We start from the raw sequence: 23,647 nt of genomic DNA, 5'->3' as shown, positions 1-23,647 counted from the left end.
CTTTTGCATTGCTCATCAGCGACTTATTAGTGGCAGCTGCCTGGTCTAGCCAGATGCTCCTGGATTTCAAGGATGGGCCGTCCTGCTTCCTGCAAACATGGCGAGGAAGCAAAGAAACTTGAGTCCTGAGCAAAGAGGGGAATTGAAATGCCAGCCGGCATCCTCATTGAAAAGTCTCTTGGCCAAGTCCCATGCATCATATTTATGTAGCATGCTGGTGGTGCCTCAAAGCTCTGTCTCCTTTAGGATGCCACCTAGTTCAGGACTTTGTGGTGATGGCACCCTGGCTATCGGAACTTTCTCTCATACTCGGGTTTTCAGTTCCCATGAAAAACTTTGGTTGGGGTTAAGTCAGCAATTCTCAGCCTGGGGGTCGGGACCCCTGAGGGGGTCATGAGGGATGTCAAAGGGGTCGCCAAAGGCCATCAGAAAAACACAATATTTTCTGTTGGTTATAAAGGTTCTGTGTGGGAAGTTTGGCCTAATTCTATCTTTGATGCAGTTCAAAATGCTCTGATTGTAGGTGAACTATAAACCCCAGCAATTACAACTCCCAAACGTCAAGGTCTATTTTCCCCAAACTCCACCAGTGTCCACATTTGGGCATATTGAGTATCCGTGCCAAGTTTGGTCCAAATCCATTCTAGCTTGCCTCTCTGGATGTAGGTGAACTACAACTCCCAAACTCAAGGTCAATGCCCACCAAACTCTTCTAATATTTTTTGTTGGTCATGGGAGTTCTGTGTGCCAAGTTTGGTTCAATTCCATCACTGGTGGAGTTCAGAATGCTCTTTGATTGTAGGTGAACTATAAATTCCAGCAATGACAACTCCCAAATGACAAACTCAACCCCCCCCCCCAAAAAAAAAAAATCTCACCAGTATTCAAATGTGGGCATATCGGGTATTTGTGCCAAGTTTGGTACAGTGAATTAAAATACATCCTGCATATCAGATATTTACATTACGATTTATAACAGTAGAAAAATTACAGGTATGAAAGTAGTAACGAAAATAATGTTATGGTTGGGGGTCACCACAATATGAGGAACGGTATATAGGGGTCACGGCATTAGGAATGTTGAGAATCACTGGGTTAAGTCATTTCAGCTCTGCTAAATTGCGGGTTCAGGGATCTGGTGTGCCTAGCTTCCTAGAAAGCCGAATAAGACACAGATGGATAGAAGGCAAAATCAGAGGCTTCGTTCTCAATGGCCAGAAAGTGGAGATGGACCTCCAAAGAACTGACATTAAAATCAAATCAAGAATATCTTAATGTAGCACAGCTCTTCTGTATTAAAAAAACAGATTTGTCAATGCAGTATGCAAATTTAGGATTGTTGTACTGGTTGCTTGAGAGGTCTGGTTAGCTGAGAGCCTGCTGTAATAGAAGAGCGACAACGACAATTTTGGGAACTGATAGTATTGAAAAGCAACAAGCCATTTCTGATAACTGGGTTGCAGTGAGCTTTCTGGACTGTCTGGTCATGTGCCAGAAACATTCTCTCCTGATGTTTTGCCCACATCTATGACCAGCTAAGGAGCCCCCGGTGGTGCAGTGGGTTAAAGCACTGAGCTGCTGAGCTTGTTGACCGAAAGGTCGCAGGTTCGATTCCGGGGAGTGGGGTGAGCTTCCGCTGTCAGCCCTAGCTTCTGCCAACCTAGCAGTTGAAAAACTTGCAAATGTGAGTAGACCAATAGGTACCACTCCGGCGGGAAGGTAACGGCGCTCCATGTAGTCATGCCGGCCACATGACCTTGGAGGTGTCTATGGACAATGCCAGTTCTTCAGACGCAACTGGAATTAATGTCAGGGGAAAACCTTTACCTTTATCTACACATACATATATATACACACATATGCCTATATACATACACACACACACACACATACATACATACATACATACATACATACACATACATGAAGCATCTCTTCTGATAGTGGCATTGGAGGTGTCTATGGACAACGCCGGCTCTTCGGCTTAGAAATGGAGTTGAGCACCACACCCCAGAGTCAGACATGACTGGACGTAATGTCAGGGGACAACCTTTACCTTTTATGGCCAGCTAATATCTCCCAACAAAGGATTCCCTTAGTAAGGAAGTAGCCAGGCTTTGAAGATGCAAGGCCATTCAATGCTAATCAAGCTAGCCAATATATAATATAAACCTCAGGAACAGCTAATCATCTCTCAAAAAGGATTCCCCCAGGCAGTGAGATGCAACACCTTGAAACTGCTAGCCCATTAAATGCTAATCAAGGTGGCCAATTGAAGCATTCACACCTACCTCCAACAGATAAACCCCATTTTCCTAGTTTCCAACAGACTTCACAACCACTGAGGATGCCTGCCATAGATGTGGGTGAAATGTCAGGAGAGAATACTTCTGGAATATGGTCAGACAGCCTGGAAAACAATTGAAACATTCACACCTACCTCCAACAGATAAACCCCATTTTCCTAGTTTCCAACAGACTTCACAACCACTGAGGATGCCTGCCATAGATGTGGGTGAAATGTCAGGAGAGAATACTTCTGGAATATAGTCAGACAGCCTGGAAAACAATTGAAACATTCACACCTACCTCCAACAGATAAACCCCATTTTCCTAGTTTCCAATAGACTTCACAACCACTGAGGATGCCTGCCATAGATGTGGGTGAAATGTCAGGAGAGAATGCTTCTGGAATATGGTCAGACAGCCTGGAAAACAATTGAAATATTCACACCTACCTCCAACAGATAAACCCCATTTTCCTAGTTTCCAACAGACTTCACAACCACTAAGGATGCCTGCCATAGATGTGGGTGAAATGTCAGGAGAGAATGCTTCTGGAATATGGTCAGACAGCCTGGAAAACAATTGAAACATTCACACCTACCTCCAACAGATAAACCCCATTTTCCTAGTTTCCAACAGACTTCACAACCACTAAGGATGCCTGCCATAGATGTGGGTGAAATGTCAGGAGAGAATGCTTCTGGAATATGGTCAGACAGCCTGGAAAACAATTGAAACATTCACACCTACCTCCAACAGATAAACCCCATTTTCCTAGTTTTCAACAGACTTTCCAATCACTGAGGATGCCTGCCATAGATGTGGGTGAAATGTCAGGAGAGAATGCTTCTGGAATATGGCCAGACAGCCTGGAAAACAATTGAAACATTCACACCTACCTCCAACAGATAAACCCAATTTTCCTAGTTTCCAACAGACCTCACAACCACTGAGGATGCCTGCCATAGATGTGGGTGAAATGCAGGAGAGAATGCTTCTGGAATATGGCCAGACAGCCTGGAAAACTCACAGCAACCTAGTAATTCTGGCCATGAAAGCCTTTGACAACATTTTTCCTATAAGCTGCCAATATAACTGGTTGTGAACATAAGATTGGTGAGTGATTATAAGGATATTCCATTAATGACAGCAAGAGCCGGAACAAAAAAAATTGGTTCCGGCTGCATCGGAGAATGGGTTCATTCCCAAACAGTTCTGCTCAAAATGGTTCAAATCCAGCCCTGATTGCCCAGCTCGGCACCATTGTTCCGATTGCAGTGTGATACCTTTGTGGAGTGTGGTTAAGTCCAAGGAAAGCAAATGCAAAAATGACATCCTGCTCATCAGATCGGTTCCCTTTGTGCGCCGAGGATTAGGCGTCTCTTTCGTTTAATGGCAGAAATAAGTTTGCCAGCTTTTAGCTTCTGTTCTCACCGCCCGGGCTCATGCGGCGAAGGCTGAATGTGCCACAATCTCTCCCTTTATGAAGTCGGATGTGTGCCAGCAGCTAAACCCTTATCGGGTGCATCTCTCAACGGCTGATGGGAAGCTTATGGGGCTGAGACTATTGTCAAGGAGGAACCGTGCGCGCCGTGAAAGGTTTTATCCTCGCAGGAGAAAACGGCTTCTGTATCTATAATGCACCAGATGCAGGTTTGGACAAGATGTTGCAAATTATCAACGGAGACTGTCAATTGAAAGCCTCTCTCTTCAGACATTGGAGGAAAAGTTACGCTGATTTTTATTTTTTGGATTCCAACTTCCAGAATCCCCCAGCCATAACTTTTTAAAGATCTGCTCCTTACATACTTAAGACACATAATGCTAACACACCGGTTTCTTGTTTTCAGGGACATAGCTGTTTTAGTCTGTATGCAAAGAGATCTTTGAGCCAAAAGTTGCATCTACACTGTAGAATTAGTGTGGTTTGGACCACTTCAACATTAAAGTATTGTCAAAGGCTTTCATGGCTGGAATCACAGGTTTGTTGTAAGTTTTTTGGGCTGTCTGGCCATGTTCCAGAAACATTCTCTCCTGATGTTTCACCCACATCTATGGCAGGCACCCTCAGAGGTTGTGAGGTCTGTTGGAAACTAGGAAAATTGAGCCTAGAGAAGACAATTAAGTGGAAGGCAAAAGGAAGAGGGGCCAACCAAGGGCAAGATGGATGGATGGCATCCTTGAAGTGACTGGACTGACCTTGAAGGAGCTGGGGGTGGTGACTGCCGACAGGGAGCTCTGGCGTGGGCTGGTCCATGAGGTCACAAAGAGTCGGAGACGACTGAACGAATGAACAACAACAACATGGAATGATGTCCAGGGTGGGAGAAAGAACTCTTGTCTGTTGGAGGTCGGTGTGACTGTTGCAATTGGCCACCTTGATTAGCATTTAATGGCTTATAGAATCATAGAATCTAAGAGTTGGAAGAGACCTCATGGGCCATCCAGTCCAACCCCATTCTGCCAAGAAGCAGGAATATTGCATTCAAATCACCCCTGACAGATGGACATCCAGCCTCTGTTTAAAAGCTTCCAAAGAAGGAGCCTCCACCACACTCTGGGGCAGAGAGTTCCACTGCTGAACGGCTCTCACAGTCAGGAAGTTCTTCCTCCTGCTCAGATGGAATCTCCTTTCTTGTAGTTTGAAGCCATTGTTCCTTTGCGTCCTAGTCTCCAGGGAACCAGAAAACAAGCTTGCTCCCTCCTCCCTGTGGCTTCCTCTCACGTATTTATACATGGCTATCAGATCTCCTCTCAGCCTTCTCTTCTTCAGGCTAAACATCCCCAGCTCCTTAAGCTGCTCCTCATAGGGCTTGTTCTCCAGACTCTCTTCAATTGTGGTGCCCAGAATTGGGCACAATATTCCAGGTGTGGTCTAACCAAAGCGGAATAGAGGGGTAGCATGACTTCCCTAGATCTAGACACTATGCTGAGGTCTGTTGGAAATTAGGAAAATTGCGTTTATATATCTGTGGAATGATGTCCAGGGTGGGAGAAAGAACTCTTGTCTTTTGGAGGTCAATGGGAATGTTTCAATTGGCCACCTTGATTAGCATTTAATGGCTTAGCAGTTTCAAAGTGTTGCTTCTTACTGCCTGGGGGAATCCTTTGTTGAGAGGTGATTAGCTGTCCCTGGTTGTTTCTTGTCTGAAGTTCCCCTGTTTTTGAGTGTTGTTCTGGTTTTAGAGTTTTGTAATACTGTTATGTTTTTAGAGTTTTGTAATGCTCTTATGGTTATGCATCAATAGGAGCATAGTGTCTAGATCTAGGGAAGTCATGCTACCCCTCTATTCTGCTTTGGTTAGACCACACCTGGAATATTGTGTCCAATTCTGGGCACCACAATTCAAGAGAGATATTGACAAGCTGGAATGTGTCCAGAGGAGGGTGACTAAAATGATCAAGGGTCTGGAGAACAAGCCCTATGAGGAGTGGCTTAAGGAGCTGGGCATGTTTAGCCTAAAGAAGAGAAGGCTGAGAGGAGATATGATAGCCATATATAAATATGTGAGAGGAAGCCACAGGGAGGAGGGAGCAAGCTTGTTTTCTGCTTCCCTGGAGACTAGGATGTGGAACAATGGCTTCAAACTACAAGAGAGGAGATTCCATCTGAACATGAGGAAGAACTTCCTGACTGTGAGAGCCGTTCAGCAGTGGAACTCTCTGCCCCGGAGTGCGGTGGAGGCTCCTCCTTTGGATGCTTTTAAACAGAGGTTGGATGGCCATCTGTCAGGGGTGATTTGAATGCAATATTCCTGCTTCTGGGCAGAATGGGGTTGGACTGGGTGGCCCATGAGGTCTCTTCAAACTCTTTGATTCTATGATTCTAAGTCTACTTGCTATGAAGAGCCAAGGAATCAATCTTTCGTAGCTATGAAAGACCAAGTTATCGATGTGAATTGTAAGAGAAGTGCAGAACTTCATGATTTGGTGATTGAATGGCAATTTCAGTTTGGGGGACAAAGTCAGGAGGAAAGATTCTGCTTAGATCCATGAGAATCCTTTGGAGGAAGGAATTATTGGAATGTAGTGTGATGCGCATTGAGGCCCAGAAATGAGATGTGATAAACTGGCCAAGTGCATGGGGCAGGGTTGTTCGCAAGTGGTATAATATGTGTCATTTCTGCCAGGAAACCATTATCTCTGTTCAACCCACTGTGGAAATATTCCAGTTCCACTCTTTCTCATTCCCATTTTCCTTTGTAGTTTCATTTGTTTGTTCTTATGAATGCCCAGGACAATGGAGGCTTTCTGCAGCTGTTGTTGGTGTGTTTCCATCCACAATGTCTGGTTATGCCCATGTATCCCTCTGGTGTAAGGATTGGCCCATGTGCTCAAGACAGAGGGATAAGATTAGTCATGCCAGGCTCCTCTCATCTCTTTTTTCAATAGAGCTGCAAGCTTGGAAGATGTAGGGAATGTGGTGGATGCACAGTGGTTCTCAACCTGTGGGTCTCCAGATGTTTTGGCCTTCGACTCCCAGAAATCCTAGTAAAAGGTAAAGGTTTCCCCTGACATTAAGTCCAGTCGTGTCTGACTCATCTCCATTTCTAAGCTGAAGAGCTGGCGTTGTCCATAGACACCTCCAAGGTCATGTGGCTGGCATGACTGCATGGAGCGCCCTTACCTTCCCCTATTGATCTACTCACATTTGCATGTTTTCATACTGCTAGGTTGGCAGAAGCTGGGGCTAACAGCAGGAACTCACACCACTCCCCAGATTCGAACCTGCGGTCTTTTGATCAACAAGTTCAGGTGTCAAGATGGAAGAAGTTTGTGTTAGAAAAAAAACATAGAATCCTAGAGTTGGAAGGGATCTGGTGGGTTATCCAGTCTAACCCCATCCTGCCAAGAAGGAGGAAAGCTTAGAGAAGATCATGATGCTGGGGAAAGGGGAAGGAAAAAGGAAGAGGGGCCAACCAAGGACAAGATGTATGGATAGTATCCTTGAAGTGACTGGCTCGAGTCTGAAGGAGCTGGGGGTGGCCACGGCCAACAAGGAGCTCTTGCATGTCCAGGAGGTCATGAAGAGTGGGAAGCGAATGAACAAATAAACAAGAATCCTAAAGTTGGAAGATACCTCATGGGCCATCTAGTCCAACCCCTTTCTGCCAAGAAGCAGAAACATCCCTGACAGATGGCCATCCAGCCTCTGTTTAAAAGCCTCCAAAGAAGGAGCCTCCACCACACTCCAGGGCAGAGAGTTCCACTGCTGAACAGCTCTCACGGTTAGGAAGTTCTTCAAATCTCCCTTCTTTCCTGTAGTTCCATTGTGTCCTAGTCTCCAGGGCAGCAGATAACAAGCCTGCTCCTTCCTCCCTATGACTTCCCTTCACATCTTGATCCAAGGCCCTCATCACGTCTTCTCTCAGAGTTCTCTGCTGCAGGTGAAATATGCCCAACTTTGTAAGCCACTCCTGATAGGGCTTGTTCTCCAGACCCTTGATCATTTCAGTCACTCTCCTCTGGACACATTCCAGCTTAGAGCTGACATCTCCCTTCAATTGTGGTGCCCAGAAAGGAACATTCTCAGTTCCTTAAGCCACTTCTCATAGGGCTTGTTCTCTAAACCCTTGATCACAGAATCACAGAATCATAGAGTTGGAAGTGACCTCATGGGCCATCCAGTCCAACCCCCTGCCAAGAAGCAGGAATATTGCATTCAAAGCACCCCTGACAGATGACAATCCAGCCTCTGTTTAAAAGCTTCCAAAGAAGGAGCCTCTACCACACTCCGGGGCAGAGAGTTCCACTGCTGAACAGCTCTCACAGTCAGGAAGTTCTTCCTAATGTTCAGGTTGAGTTGCCCTCCTCTGGACACATTCCCGCTTAGCGTCAACATCTCCCATCAATTGCAGTGCCCAGAATTGGACACAGCGGGATTCCAGGTTTGATCTGACCAAGGCAGAATAGAGGGGGAGCATAACTGTTCTGTTGCACGCAGGGCCTGTAAAGAATTTCCTTTAGAACAGGACGTGCAACCTTTGCCCAGCGGGAAGCCAGGGGGCCCAAGGAGAAGTTCTCAGAGGTTTTCCACCACAAATGATCTTTAGATGGTTTGTGAAGTATAACAAAGTCCTTTATTAATGAACAATCAAACAGAAACTTCTCTTGTCTTCAATAAAGATAAACAAATGATTCCAGGCTTTTATGCAACCGGTGGCTTCCTAAACTTGCCCATGAAGGACAGGCAACTGTCTTCAATAACGTCTTCTTTACTTTAAAGGAAAGTCCTCTTTTTAACTTCTCCCAGGCTGACTGTAATCTAACCCTTACTGATGTGGGCTCCGCTACCGGGTCGAACTGCATCTTGAAGCACCAAGTGAACCTACCAGTAAAGGCTTAGATATTCTCCAGCTGGAGCTCTTTTGTCTTTAGGGCTGTTTTCCTGGAAATCTTTGGAGACTCTTAAGACTGTTTCCTCCTTGAAAGTCTTAAGAGTTGAAGCTTTTGTACAGGGGAAGCTTGCACACGTCCTGTACATTAGTTTTCCTTGCTGAGACTAACTAAAAATGGCTCCCTTCCCTTCTCAATTGCTCTGAGCAAGGGGCGGAACCAAAACTTAACGATGATGGACAGGTGACTTGCCCTACGACTGCAACCAGAGGAAGCCACCTTCCTGCAGAACCCCTGAAACCTTGGACTGCAAGCAAACATTTAATACAAAGCAAATAAAGTTGGAGCTCCTGGTACAGCCGTACCAGCACTATTCTGGTGGCGCAGTAGGTTAAAGCGCTGAGCCGCTGAGCTTGTTGACCGAAAGGTCGCATGTTTTAATTCGGGGAGCAGCATGAGCTTCTGCTGTCAGCCTCAGCTTCTGCCAACCTAAGTTCGAAAACATGCCAATGCGATTAGATCAATAGGTACCACTCTGGTGGGAAGGTAACGGCGCTCCATGCAGTCATGCATGCCACATGACCTTGGAGGTGTATATGGACAACGCCAGCTCTTCAGCTTAGAAATGGAGATGAGCACCACACCCCAGAGTCAGACACGACTGGACTTAATGTCAGGGGAAAACCTTTACCTTTACCTATGACTCTATTCTGCTTTGGTCAGACCACATGATGATGAGGACTCTCAAATCAGGTTCTTCACCCTTTTTGCTTTCTTGACTGCTTTTCCAGTCAAAACCTGTCTCAGAATGCAGCAACCGGTAATTTTATGACACTCAACATCGACATGTCTTTGAATTAAATTTTAGGATTATTTGAAATGACATTTTACCACATCCTCACACCTTGAATACCTGATAACCTAGCAGTGTTACATCTATCCATGCGATTCTTTTTGAGATATGCAACAACTGTCATGTGATATGAAATGAATACTGCTTTAATATATTGCATGCATTTCTAAGGGAAGGAAATGCTAGGTTTCGGTTAGAGACCAGAGAAAATAAGAAGAATGGGAGAAAACAGCGCTCTTTGGCAGAGAAGGTGGAAGACCTTGTGAAACGACAACTCCCAGGAAGTTGTCATAGGTTTTTCGGGCTATATGGCCATGTTCTAGAAGCATTCTCTCCTGACATTTCGCCTGCATCTATGGCAAGCATCCTCAGAGGTTGTGAGACCTCACAACCTCTGAGGATGCTTGCCATAGATGCAGGCGAAACATCAGGAGAGAATGCTTCTAGAAAATAAGAAGAATGGGAGAAAACAGCGCTCTTTGGCAGAGAAGGTGGAAGACCTTGTGAAACGACAACTCCCAGGAGGTTGTCGTAGGTTTTTCGGGCTATATGGCCATGTTCTAGAAGCATTCTCTCCTGACATTTCGCCTGCATCTATGGCAAGCATCCTCAGAGGTTGTGAGACCTCACAACCTCTGAGGATGCTTGCCATAGATGGAGGCAAAATGTCAGGAGAGAATGCTTCTAGGGCATAGCCATATAGCCCAAAAAACCTACAACAACCCAGTGATTCCAGCCATGAAAGCCTTCGACAACTCCCAGGAGTCCAAAGCAGTTAAAGTGGTGTCAAACTGCATTAATGTTACAGTGCAGATGCACCCCGAGACACAAAGCACACTACTTCCCTTCTCCACAACTGTAATGAAAAAGAAAAACCAATTAAAAGTAAATATGTTCGTCTGCCATTACAGCTCCCACTAATGGAATTTATCCCTCATTGGGGGATCAACCTCAGCGCAGCTTCCTTGGATTTATAAGAGGCGTTTGGAGGAGGAGGAGGAAAGGCATTCATAAATGCTCTCATTCCTTGACGTCCTGCCATCTCAATCCAAGCCTGCCTGCTTTTTTCCCTGCTGCAAATGTTGGTGCCGAAATGGAGGGCTGCAAAAGATGCAGGAACCCTGCTCTGACCCACTGAGAAGGAGACCCCTCTCCCCCCACCACCCCACATCTTTCTGGAGTGCTTTTAGCGTTTCAGAGACGGAAAACAGGGGCCTTTAAATCCCTGAAAACGCTCATAATACCTCTAATCCCCTGAAGGTAACAGCTCTGCAATTTTACAGTCTGGATTTGCAGAGGGCCCTCTTGTAATGCCTATTATTTCATTAGCACCGGCGTCTAAAGAGCACTTTCTGTGTGGATGTGTCTACATTTTATGGTAACAGAAGCTAAGCATCCTTTATCCGGAATTTGAAAACCTGAAAGGCCCCCAAATCCAACGTTGCCCACATTGTTGGCTGAGATTGGGACACCTTTGCTTTCTGGTGGTTCAATGTCCACAGACTATGCTTCATGCACAAAATTATTTAAATGGCTGGGTTGCTGTGAGTTTTCCAGGCTGTATGGCCATGTTCCAGAAGCATTCTCTCCTGACGTTTCACCCACTGGGTTGCTGTGAGTTTTCTGGGCTGCATGGCCATGTTCCAATAGCATTCTCTCCTGACGTTTCACCCACTGGGTTGCTGTGAGTTTTCCGGGCTGTATGGCCATGTTTCAGAAGCATTCTCTCCTGATGTTTCACCCACTGGGTTGCTGTGAGTTTTCTGGGCTGTATGGCCATGTTCCAGAAGCATTATCTCCTGATGTTTCACCCACTAGGTTGCTGTGAGTTTTCCGGGCTGCATGGCCATGTTCCAGAAGCATTAGCTCCTGACATTTCACCCACTGGGTGAAATGTACTTGGGTAGGAGAACATCATGGTATACCAAGTATTTTTTGGAGGAAAGAAAAGGCAAACTGCCTCTGAGCCTTCCTTGCCTAAGAAAACTCTATGAGATGAATAAGGGTCACCGTGCCTTGACAGGTGGCTTGAAGGCACATCCATATATACGTATTCAAATCTTAGACACATGCTGTCATATTCAGGGAGGCACGCAAGGGAACTGAATTAAAAGCATTTATTATTTTTTTGAAAAATCCTCCTCATTTCTTTTTATCCTTTTAGCCCCATTAAGTTTTAATTTGGTTAGTTAGGTGTAATTAATTATCAACCTGAGAGGTTTTAAAAGCATTTAATAGAGATGTCATTTGTGTTTCCCAAGACTGGGGCTAATTTGGAAGCACTGAAGTTTTGCAGAGGTCGCCTGGAAAACGAGGCAAGGTTTATGAGTCCCCAAACTCCTTTCAAGCTCATCCAGAAAAGATGATCCAGAGTCCTTTTCTTCTCAGCCAGGTCTGAAAACATATTTCATGGTCCCTCTTCAGGACTTACTAGTTAGAGGAGCCAGCATGATATGGGAGTTTGAGTGCTGGATTATGACTTTGGAGACCAGGGTTCAAATCCTTGCTTGACCATGGAAACCCACCGGGTGACCTTGGACGAATCACCCGCTCTCAGCTCCAGAACACCTCATGCATTAAATTGGCCCCAAAACACCCCCATTTGCTTAAATTCATCAAAGCTCAAACAAAGATTGAAAAACATCCAATTCACAATGGAAAAAGAAAATGAAGGAAGGCTGCCTTTTCTAGATGTCCTAGTTATCCGCAAACCAGATAAACAATTGGGTCACACTGTCTACAGAAAACCCACACACACGGATAGATATCTACATAAAAACTCCAACCATCACCCAAGTCAAAAAAGAAGTACAATTAAAGCCTTGGCAGACCGTGCCAAAAAAATTTGCGAACCCCACCTCCTCCAAGATGAACTGAACCACCTCAACTGGGCTCTCCAGGCCAATGGAGACTCCACCTCAGACATCAGAAGAGCTGCAAGACAAGCGAGAACAAGCCACAAGAGTCAAGATGAAGATCCACCCAGAGGAAAAGTGTTCCTGCCAGACATCAAGGGAACCACTGACCGCATAGGGAAGCTGATGAGGAAACACAACATACAAACAATCTACAAACCCACCAAGAAAATCCAACAAATGCTACGTTCAGCAAAGGACAAGAGGGATCCTCTCACCTCTGCAGGAGTCTACCATGTACCATGCAGCTGTGGACAAGTCTACATAGGGACCACCAAACGCAGCAGCATTGCCCAGACACGCATCAAGGAACATGAAAGGCACTGCAGACTCCTTCAACCAGAGAAGTCAGCCATAGCAGAGCACCTGATGAACCAGCCTGGACACAGCATATTATTTGAGAACACAAAAATGCTGGACCACTCCAACAACCACCATGTCAGACTACACAGAGAAGCCATTGAAATCCACAAGCATGTGAACAATTTCAACAGAAAGGAAGAGACCATGAAAATGAACAAAATCTGACTACCAGTATTAAAAAACTAAAATTATAACAACAAAACAGCAGAGAGGAAACAACCAGGCACATCTTAACACCTCTCAACAAAAGATTTTCCCAGGCTCAGCCAGGCCTTCAAATGCTAATGAAGGTGGTCAGTTGAAACATTCACACCTAGCTCCAGCAGAGAAGAGCTCTTTGCCCCACCCCAGCCATTCCACAGATATAAACCCATGGTCCTATTTCCAACAGACTTTACTACCTCTGAGGATGCTTGCCATAGATGCAGGCGAAACGTCAGGAGAAATGCCTCTAGAACATGGCCCTATAGCCCGAAAAAACCCACAAGAACCTAAAGATTGAAAAGGTTGCAATCTCAGCCTCAGAACTTGCTTGGCAAGACTTTGCCAAGCAAACTCCATGAAAGTTTGGATATGGTTGCCTTAACATCAGCACAAATTGGAAATGGCTTCAAGTCACACAATGACAATGACTAGGGTGATATTGAGACTAGCCAGCACCTTAACGCATTGTACTGCTGACTTGAAGGTTGGCTGAACTGCTGACCTAAAGGTTGGCTGTTCGAATCCGCGAGATGGGATGAGCTCCTGTCTATCATCTACAGATCTTGCCAACCTACACATTCGAAAACATGCTAATGCGAGTAGATAAATAGATACTACTTCTGCAGGAAAAGACAAAGAGATGCTCCAAGCAATCTTGCTGGCCACACAAACCAGGGAGTAACAACTCATGCTCCTTTGCTTGAAATTGGGAACGGCACCTCTCCAGGGCCAGAGATGGGCTCTGCCTCCAGAAGCCAGAAATGAAAGAAGCCTTTGTGTTTGTGTGTCTCATTGTATAGTATATTATTGTAAAGGCATTGAATGTTTGCCTGTTTGTGTAAATGCTGTAATCCACTCCGAATCCCCTAGGTGAGAAGGGGAGAATATAAACAAAGTGTATTATTATTATTATTATTATTATTATTATTATTTATTGAGCCCCCGGTGACGCAATGGATTAAACCGCTGTGCTGGCAGGACTGAAGAATGACAGGTCCGAGGTTTGAATCCGGGGAGAGCATGGATGAGCTCCCTCTGTCAGCTCAAGCTCCCCATATGGGGACATGAGAGAAGCCTCCTACAAGGATGGTAAAATATCAAAAATCATCTGGGCATCCCCTGGGCAATGTCCTTGCAGATGGCCAATTCTCTCACACCAGAAGCGACTTGCAGTTTCTCATGTCGCTCCTGACACGACAAATTATTATTATTATTATTATTATTATTATTATTATTATTATGTAGTCCCTGGTGGTGCAGTGGGTTAAACCTCTGTGCCGGCAGGACTGAAGACCAACAGGTCGGAGGTTCGAATCCAGGGAGAGCATGGATAGACTCCCTCTGTCAGCTCCAGCTCCCCATGTGGGGACATGAGAGAAGCCTCCCACAAGGATGGTAAAATATCAAAACATCCGGGCGTCCCCTGGGCAACATCCTTGCAGACAGCCAATTCTCTCACATTATTATTATTACTATTACTATTATTATGTTAAGGTTCACCCCCCCCCCCCCCCCGTGTTAACCAGAGCTACTCCATCAAGCCCATCATGGACTCATTTCCCAATGTCATACTTGATTCCTTTCTAATTCTGCCCCTCTCGGTCTGACACTTCAAATGCTCCAATGACATATTTTAAAATTTCCCACCACCAGAAAGAGCCAACCCGCAATGAGTCCTGACCCACTCAGGGTGCAGATTCTAGCCAAACAGTTTTTCAGCCAATCAGGAACTGGCACAGGCTGTCAGATGAAATGAAAAGTGCTGTATTTTCAATTGTGTTACTTCAGTACTTAAATCTAGACATAGTTTTTTAAGATCTACAGAGACACTCGCTGGAAAACCTCAGCAAGCGAGAGTTCAAAAGTGGCAGGCTCAAACCCAGCACCTCAACCAATGGCTGATACCAAATGAGAGACTCCCTCCTGGGCACACAGAAGACTGGACGACTTGGAAGGCACTGAACAGACTCGCTCTGGCACCACGAGATGCAGAGCCAACCTTCAGAAATGGGGCCACAAAGTGGAATCCTCGACATGCGAGTGTGGAGAAGAGCAAACCACTGACCACCTGCTGCAGTGCAACCTGAGCCCTGCCACATGCACAATGGAGGACCTTCTTGCAGCAACACCGGAAGCACTCCAAGTGGCCAGATACTGGTCAAAGGACATTTAACCAACTACCAAACTCACAAGTTTTGTATTTGTCTGTTTGTTTGCTTTGTTCTGTTAGAAATGTAATATAATGGACTGGCTGCTCTGACACAACAAATAAAGTACTTTGGAGTGCTTTCTCTGCTGACATCCTCTCTGACCATTGAGAATAAACCTCCGCCTTTGCCTTCTACCCGTCTGTGTCTGATTTGGCCTTCTGGAAAACTAAACACACTAGGCTCCCCGAACCCATGATTTTAGTGGTACTGGTATTACTCTACAAGCGATCACTTTGTAATGTTCCATAGCCAACCAACCAGACCTTGTGTTGCAAGCATGGGCAATACAAGTGAACAAGTAAACAAGACCTTAGGGAGAAAATAATCAAATAGAGATAGCTGATCTTAAAACTGGCAAAACAATTGCAAAAACAACATCTCCCAAACCCCTGTAAGTTATTTTAGCTCAGTTCTAATTTCCATTTCCTTGCAACTGAGTTGGGAGCCGGATGTCTTTATTTTCTCCATATCAGTTGGATGCCCTTGTTTTCCATGGCACTCACTTCTCTTTCTTGTGCAGGTGGGAGACCTCACAGAGTTCAATGTTTTCTGGCTGATGGATTATCCTATCTCTCTTGCCTTTCTGCTTTGTCCCAAATTGCCTGACAGATCTTTGCAAGCTGACGTCCCCTTTGTTCCTATTTGCTTCTGGACTCATTAGAGGAGAGCCCCTGACCCCTCTCCTTTGATGCGCTGGCACCTCCTTTTGGTCACTCCGTCTTTCCTATCTGTGACTTGCCTCTCTTTGTGTTGCCATTTGACATCGCCTTCTAATGGCCACTTCTAATCTCAGTGTCCCTAATAGGATTCTCGTCCGGCGTATCTGAAATGTGTAGGTATGGATTTTGCAGCTCTGGGTAATAACACTCACTAATGTGCTGGAGAGTTAGAACTGCACCAAACAATTCACTTTGACGGAGTTAGCGCAATCCAGGATTTATACACATAACACATTCTGAAGAGGGACGGTGTGAACAAACAAATGTGTTTTCTCTTTAGTGTCTGTGCTCTCTGTAAGAAAGTGGACAATTTCCAATTGTCGTTACAGAAAAGCATAAGGTATATGATGTCTGTGCCTTCAAGTCACCTATGGATTTATGGCAATTTCATGGATTTCATGGGGCTTTATGTAGGCAAGAACTGCTCAGAGACGGTTTGTCATGGCTCTCCTCTGGTTGGCCAGGTCTCAGTCTCCGGTTTTCAAAAATGCTGGATTTTGCATGATATTTTTATTAATTTAGTAAGATTTTCTATACCATATCACTTTTTTTTGACATAAACAGTAGTCTTAACGCAAAGACACCTGCAGCTGTCTAGAATCAATTGTTTTTTGTATTGTCGAAGGCTTTCATAGCTGGAATCACTAGGTAAGTTTTTCAGGCTGTCTGGCCATGTTTCAGAAGCATTCTCTCCTGACGTTTCGCCAGCATCCTCAGAAGTTGTGGGGTCTGTTGGAAATTAAGAAAATGAGATTTATATATCTGTGGAATGTTTGGGGTGGGAAGAAAGAACTCTTGTTTGTTGGAGGTAGATGTGAATGTTTCAATTGGCCACCTTGATTAGCATTTAATGGCCTAGCAGTTTCAAGGTCTGGCTTCTTACTGCCTGGGGGAATCCTATGTTGAGAGGTGATTAGCTATCTCTGATTGTTTCTTGTCTGGAGTTCCCCTGTGTTTGAGTGTTGATCTTTATTTCCTACTAGCCATCCCCTGCCACGCTTTGCTGTGGCCCACATGAGGGTTTTGTGTGGGAGGTTTGCCCCAATTCTATCGTTGGTGGGGTTCAGAATGCTCTGTGATTGTAGGTGAACTATAAATCCCAGCAACCACAACTCCCAAACATCAAGATTCTATTTTGCCCAAACTCCACCAGTGTTCACACTTGGGCATATTGAGTATTCGTGTAGAGTTTGGTCCAGATCCATCATTGTTTGAGTCCATAGTGATCTCTGGATGTAGGTGAACTACAACTCCAAAACCAAAGGACACTGCCCACCAAACCCTTCCAGTATTTTCTGTTGGTCATGGGAGAACTGTGTGCCAAGTTTGGTTCAATGCCATCGTTGGTGGGGTTCGGAATGCTCTTTGATGGTAAGTGAACTATAAATCCCAGCAACTACAACTCTCAAATGACGAAATCAATTTTTTGAGTGAAGGACATACATTAGGTTATTAGGTGTCTTGTTTCCAAATTTGGTGTCAATTCGTCCAGTGGTTTTTGAGTTCTGTTAATCCCACAAACGAACATTACATTTTTATTTATATAGATGATTTTAGAGTTTTTTAATACTGGTCGCCAGAATTTGTTCATTATCATGGTTTCCTCCTTTCTGTTGAAGTTGTCCACATGCTTCTTGTGGATTTCAGTGGCTTCTCTGTGTAGCCTGACATGGTTGTTAGAGTGGTCCAGCATTTCTATTTTCCCAAATAATATGCTGTCTCCAGGTTGGTTCATCAGGTGCTTTGCCATAGCTGAATTCTGTGGTTGAAGTAGTCTGCAGTGCCTTTCATGTTTCTTGATTTGTGTCTGGGCAAATGCTGCGTTTGGTGGTTCCTATGCAGAATTGTCCACAGCTGCATGGTATATGGTAGGCTCCTGCAGAGATGAGATCAAGGTTTGTTTGTTTGTTTGTTTGTTTGTTTGTTTATTTATTTATTTATTTATTGTGTCAGGGGCAACCAGACCATTGTATTACATTTCTAACAGAACAAAACAAACAAAAGATAAAAAACACAAAGTTTGCAAACTTGGTAGTTGGTTAAACGTCCTTTGACCAGTATCTGGCCACTTGGAGTGCCTCTGGTGTTGCCGCAAGAAGGTCCTCCATGGTGCATGTGGCAGGGCTCAGGTTGCATTGCAGCAAGTGGTCAGTGGTTTGTTCTTCTCCGCACTCGCATGCCGAGGATTCCACCCTGTAGCCCCATTTCTGAAGGTTGGCTCTGCATCTCGTGGTGCCAGAGCGGAGTCTGTTCATCGCCTTCCAAGTCGCCCAGTCTTCTGTGTGCCCAGGAGGGAGACTCTCATCTGGTATCACCCATGGATTGAGGTGCTGGGTTTGAGCCTGCCACTTTTGGACTCTCGCTTGCTGGGGTGTTCCAGCGAGTGTCTCTGTAGATCTAAGAAAACTATTTCTTGATTTAAGTCATTGACGTGCTGGCTGATACCCAAACAAGGGATGAGCTGGAGATGTCTCTGCCTTGGTCCTTTCACTATTGGCTGCTACTTCTTGGTGGAAGTAACTATTTCTTGATTTAAGTCATCCTCAAATGCAAATGTAAGTTGATCAATAGGTACCGCTCTGGCGAGAAGGTCACATGACCTTGGAGGTATCTATGGTCAATGCCAGCTCTTTGGCTTAGAAATGGAGATGAGCACCTCAGAGTTGGATAAGACTAGATTTAATGTCAGGGGAAACCTTTCCCTTTCCCTATGCCATTGTTGGTTTGCCCTTTCTTTGCTCCTAAGTTGACCTTCTCTTTCCATGTCCTCTTTCCCTCAGTTCAGAGGCTGGCTTTGGTGAGCATCACTTCAAGACCTTTAAACCTTGACTCCATCGGCAGCATCACACAGACAAAGAAGAGGCTAAACTCATGACTTCCGCCAAGGACCGGCCCCTCAGCGGCTGTTTTTGGACATCAGGGAGCAACGTCAGGACAACATTGTCACCAAGGTAAGGGGTCACCCTTTTGGAGCAAATCTATGGGGAACAAGAGCGAGGTCCACTGCAGACAACAGTCAGAGAATAAGCTATTGGAAAGCGAAGGAAGGGGAGATGGAAGCCTTGCAGATAAAACACAACTTTGGGGAGGGGAGAAAAGAAAAACCCACACCACATTTGGAGTTTTGTTTGTTTCCTGTCTCCGAACAAGAACGCAAATGGTCTTTGACAATCCTTCCAAGATGGAAATGGCGCTTCGTATCTCGGCACTACATACATTTGAGGGATAGAGACAGCCACTCAGAAATGGGTTTTTGTTGTCGAGGATGTTATTGCTACTACCAACATAAAAAAAAATCCTTAGTGATTGCTTTAACTGCTTTCTCTTCCTCTGACTGAGGATGTTGCCGGTCCCTGCAGGGAGGTGAGAGGCAATGAGACGAGTTCCTTTGCTGCCCTCCAAGGAACAAAGACAAAATGCTTTTGACCATACAAGAAGGAGGCTCCCAATGGGGCACTGAGCATTTTTAGTAGGGTTTGTTTCACCCTGGTTGATCTCAAGTGACCAATTTGGGTGAGACACCTTTACCAGCTACTTAACTATCTTGCAATGACCCAACCAAATCTGATGGAAACAGCATTCACCCATGTTCCAGTTCGTGAAAGAATGGACCCTCTTCTTCCTGTGTAGTCAGATCCCTAGTCAGGATAGGTTACATAGTTAGGTACAGGAAACCCTTATCTGTGTTGGGATTCAACCCCACACTACCCAAGTCTCAAGTCCTCAATGAGGAGCAAGTTAGTTATTGGGTTGTTGTGAGTTTTCTAGGCTGTATGGCCATGTTCAAGAAGCATTCTCTCCTAAGTTAGTTAGTTTTCCTTAACACAAAATCATAACAATCCACAGGTTCACTTTCTATGGTTTCAGTTATCCACAGTCAGCCATGGTCTGCAAATATTACATAGTCCACCTTTCTCCTTGGTTTTGTTTTACTTGTAGTTGCTTGAGCTTAACTGTGGGTAGAAAATATTCCATACTCCCCCTTTTATTTATTTATTTCATATCAAAAGCATTGCATAAATTACAGTATATTCTGGCGTATAAGACTACTTTTTAACCCAAGAAAATCTTCTCAAAAGTCAGGGGTCGTCTTATACGCGGGTGTAGTCTTATGCCTGGGAGTCGTCTTAACTCTATATTTTAACTGGAAAAGTTGGGGGTCGTCTTATACGCCCAGTCGTCTTATATGCCGGAATATACGGTAGTATAAAACTGATACAAATAGAAGCAGCACAGGCAGCTAAATGTCTTTTGACCAAAAACGGGCAACAGCAACGGCATTGTTTGTAGCCTCCAACAATTCTTCCTCTTTACATGAGGCAGGGCATAGTGGACAAGCATACAGATGCAGAGTTGTCTGTCCTGCTCCACAGTCACACAGGTGTGGGATTCTTTTAAGTTGTGCTATTTTGCCAGGTTCTCTTTTGATCTGCCCACTCCACTTCTGAGTCTGTTCAGGGACTTCCAAGTTGCCCATTCTTGGTTTTTCCCTGGAGGGAGACCCTCATGGGTGGGAGGGGGGTGGGCATCCAACTGGGATTTCCCCTTTTATCCACATACTCACCTTCTGTGGTTTCAACTATTTGCAGTCAACCATGACTACTACAAGGTTCACTACTAGATGTTGTTTCAGGTATACGTGGAAAGCGAGGAGCTGAGTTGCTCTCTTATTCTAGCTTGTGCCGTATTACCCTGAAAAAAGATCAAGCTAATGCCGCTGTCTAATAAGGCTTCCTCCATCTCCAGCTAGCTCTGTGTGCGAGCGCGAGCTTGTGTGTGTGCTGCTGCTGAAATGAAAGGTTGCGTCCAAAGCTCTGGGGACGCCTTGTATGAAGGGGTTTCATCCTTCAAGTGACAGAGAGGAAAAACAAAGCAGGAGAGGAAAGGGAGAAGGGAGAGGGAGGGGGAGAGAAAGGAAAGGGAAGAGGGACAACTTCTAAATAAATGCGTGCAGTCAAGTACATCTCTTTTGGAGCGGTATGCAATTGTCATCCATACTGCTGTTATTCAAAACACACTTTTCAAGGGGACAAAGAGGAGCACTTTAATGGAAACCAAACACGATGAGCAAAGGCACCACTGGATAAAGGGATCATTTCCATTTTTTTAGACGATCCCTCATAGTCTGAGGATGATGGTCCTCCAGGTGTAGTGTCTTAGGGGTGGATACTATGTAATTTTCAAGTGCAAGCAAATAGTGTTTTGCCCCCCCCCCCAAACCAATAACTGAAAAATAAAAGGTAGAAGGTAGAGGTAAATAAAAGAGTTACCTTGCAGGGCACCTCAAGAGTGCCCCTCGGGGATTTGCGCTATACGCAAATGCGTATCTTGCCTATTGCTTCAGCTGCCCCTGCGTAGATGACTGTGGAGCCCTGTTCTTGATCCACATGCTCTCCCGCAGTGAGGACATCCGTTTCCAGGTGGAAGGCAGTCCTGGTCAGGGTTGGCTTGACGCACCTTCATCTTGGCACATTTCTCCCTTTCGCCCTCCATTTATGCCTCTTTGAATTCTGCAGCACTGCAGATTACAGCTGACCTCCAGCTGGAGTGCTCAAAGTCCAGGGCTTCCCAGTTCTCGGTGTCTATGCCACAATTTTTAAGGTTGACTTTAAGCCCATCTTTAAATCTCTTTTCCTGTCCACCAACGTTACATTTCCCGTTCTTGAGTTGGGAATAGAGTAACTGCTTTGGGAGACAGTGATCAGGCATTCAGACAATGTGTCCAGACCAGCAGAGTTGATGGCGTAGAGCAGGGGTCAGGAACCTTCGGCCCTCCAGGTGTGGTGGACTTCAACTCCCACAATTCCTTGGGCCAAGGTAAGCCTTTGGGGCAAATGCCGAGCCTCAAGGAATTGTGGGAGTTGAAGTCCACCACACCTGGAGGGCCGAAGGTTCCCCATGCCTGGCGTAGAGCATCACTTCAATGCTGATGGTCTTTGCTTCTTCCAGCACTATGACATTTGTCCACCTGTCCTTCCCAAGAGATTTGAAGGGTTTTTCGGAGGCAACTCTAATGGAAGCGTTCCAGGAGTTGAGTGTGACAATTATTTCCATTACTACGATAGGGACCAAAAGATAATTTTGAAGTCATGACATAGTTCTTCAAACCATCATCCAACTCTGGCTCTTTAACCACAATATGGACTTGGTTGGTCTAGTACAGTGGTTCTCAACCTGGGGTCCCCAGATGTTTTTGGTCTACAACTCCCAGAAATCCCCGCCAGTTTACCAGTTGTTAGGATTTCTGGGAGTTGAAGGCAAAAAAACATCTGGGGACCCCAGGTTGAGAACCACTGGTCTAGTAGCTCAACTAACTATACTCAGCTACTTTTGAAAGATCTGAAAGGATTTAGTGCCCCAAGTGTAGTTACTGCTATCTAGGCTAAAGATAAGAGTAATACTCAGAGTGGCTGGACGTAAGCTGATGATTCCTCATGAGGAAGGAATTATCCCTGCCAAGAGCAACGTTCACATCGTTGGCAACCTGCAACGGGAGCAGGAAGCCTTGTCCTGAACTTTTGAAGGCATTGCTCCACTTCTGCAGCCAGAAGACTCAAATGTCATTGCATGCAGTGTGGGAAGAGCCACTATTAGGGGCCTGTCTTTCCCAGTGGGATATAGTTATGCAGAATGTGGAAAGGGTGAATGCACCAGCCCTTGGCATCTATTAGGGTGTAGTTCCAGGACCTCACCATAGATACCCAAATCCTTAGATGCGTAAGTTTTATTATATATTAGCTTGGGGTGGTGCCTTGTTTATTTGAGAAAGGCAATGTTTGTTTTTTGACATTTGGTAATAGCAGTTTGGTAATGTATAACCCTATTTATAAGGAGCCTCCGGTGGCACAGTGGTTTAAAGCACTGAACTGCTGAACTTGTTGACCGAAAGGTCGAAGATTCGAATCCAGGGAGCGGCGTGAGCTCCCGCTGTCAGCCCCAGCTTCTGCCAACGTAGCATGCAAATTTGAGTAGATCAATAGGGGAAGGTAATGGCGCTCCATGCTGTCATGCCAGCCACATGACCTTGAAGGTGTCTTCGGACAACACCGGCTCTTTGGCTTAGAAATGGAGATGAGCACCGACCCCCAGAGTCAGACATGACTGGACTTAATGTCAGGGGAAAACCTTTACCTTTACTTTAACGCTATTTATTAGGGGGGGGGGGTAGTCTTTCCTTTTGTTTTTTATGAACATTTCCATTAGAAAATGCATAAGGATGTAGGTGAACTACAATTCCCAGAAACGTGGATCAATCCTTTCCAAGCTCTGCTATTATTCACAGTTGCCCATGTTGGTTCTGTGTGCCAAGTTTGAACCCCTCCAGTCCATTGGGCCAAACGTCCCACACAGAACCCCCATGGCCAACAGAAAATACTGTGTTTTCTGATGGTCTTTGGTGACCCTCTGACACCCTCTTGCACCCCCCCCCCCCCGGGGTCCCGACCCCCAGGTTGAGAAACACTGCCATGGAGGCCAATCCAACCCCTTGCCTTGTAGGAACACACAATCAAAGCATCCCAAACAAATGACCATCTCTTCTTCTCTTGGACTTTTTGGTTTGGTGGTGAAGGCAAATACATTTATTAAAGATGGGTGGATTAATTGGGGCTGTCCTTGCCATGCTGGGACAGTGGGAGGGGAGAGGATGCCATGGTATGTCTTCAGATCCAAACTCCTAAGAGACAGGCTCCTTCTTCCATCCTCTTTGGTTTTGTGGCATGCATTGGTTTGCAGCTTTAAGACTCCGAAAAGAATTGCCTC

The 23,647-nt window shown here is 45.3% G+C and overlaps 1 protein-coding gene across 4 annotated transcripts in view; it reads left to right on the top strand.

The window, feature by feature from the left end:
- LOC132782154 (protein ELFN1) overlaps positions 1–23,647 on the top strand; it is a 298,099-nt gene that overhangs the window by 172,259 nt on the left and 102,193 nt on the right. For all 4 annotated transcript variants that reach the window (XM_060786871.2, XM_060786872.2, XM_067473664.1 and 1 more), the window contains exon 3: positions 18,667–18,837. The gene's annotated coding sequence lies outside the window, so the exon portion shown is untranslated. The remainder of the gene's footprint in view (positions 1–18,666; positions 18,838–23,647) is intronic.

Source organism: Anolis sagrei, chromosome X (assembly GCF_037176765.1).
Source record: "Anolis sagrei isolate rAnoSag1 chromosome X, rAnoSag1.mat, whole genome shotgun sequence".
Classification (NCBI taxonomy): domain Eukaryota; kingdom Metazoa; phylum Chordata; class Lepidosauria; order Squamata; family Dactyloidae; genus Anolis; species Anolis sagrei.
The sequence above is the reverse complement of the archived record's forward strand: the minus strand, read 5'-3'. Positions and strand labels throughout refer to the sequence as shown.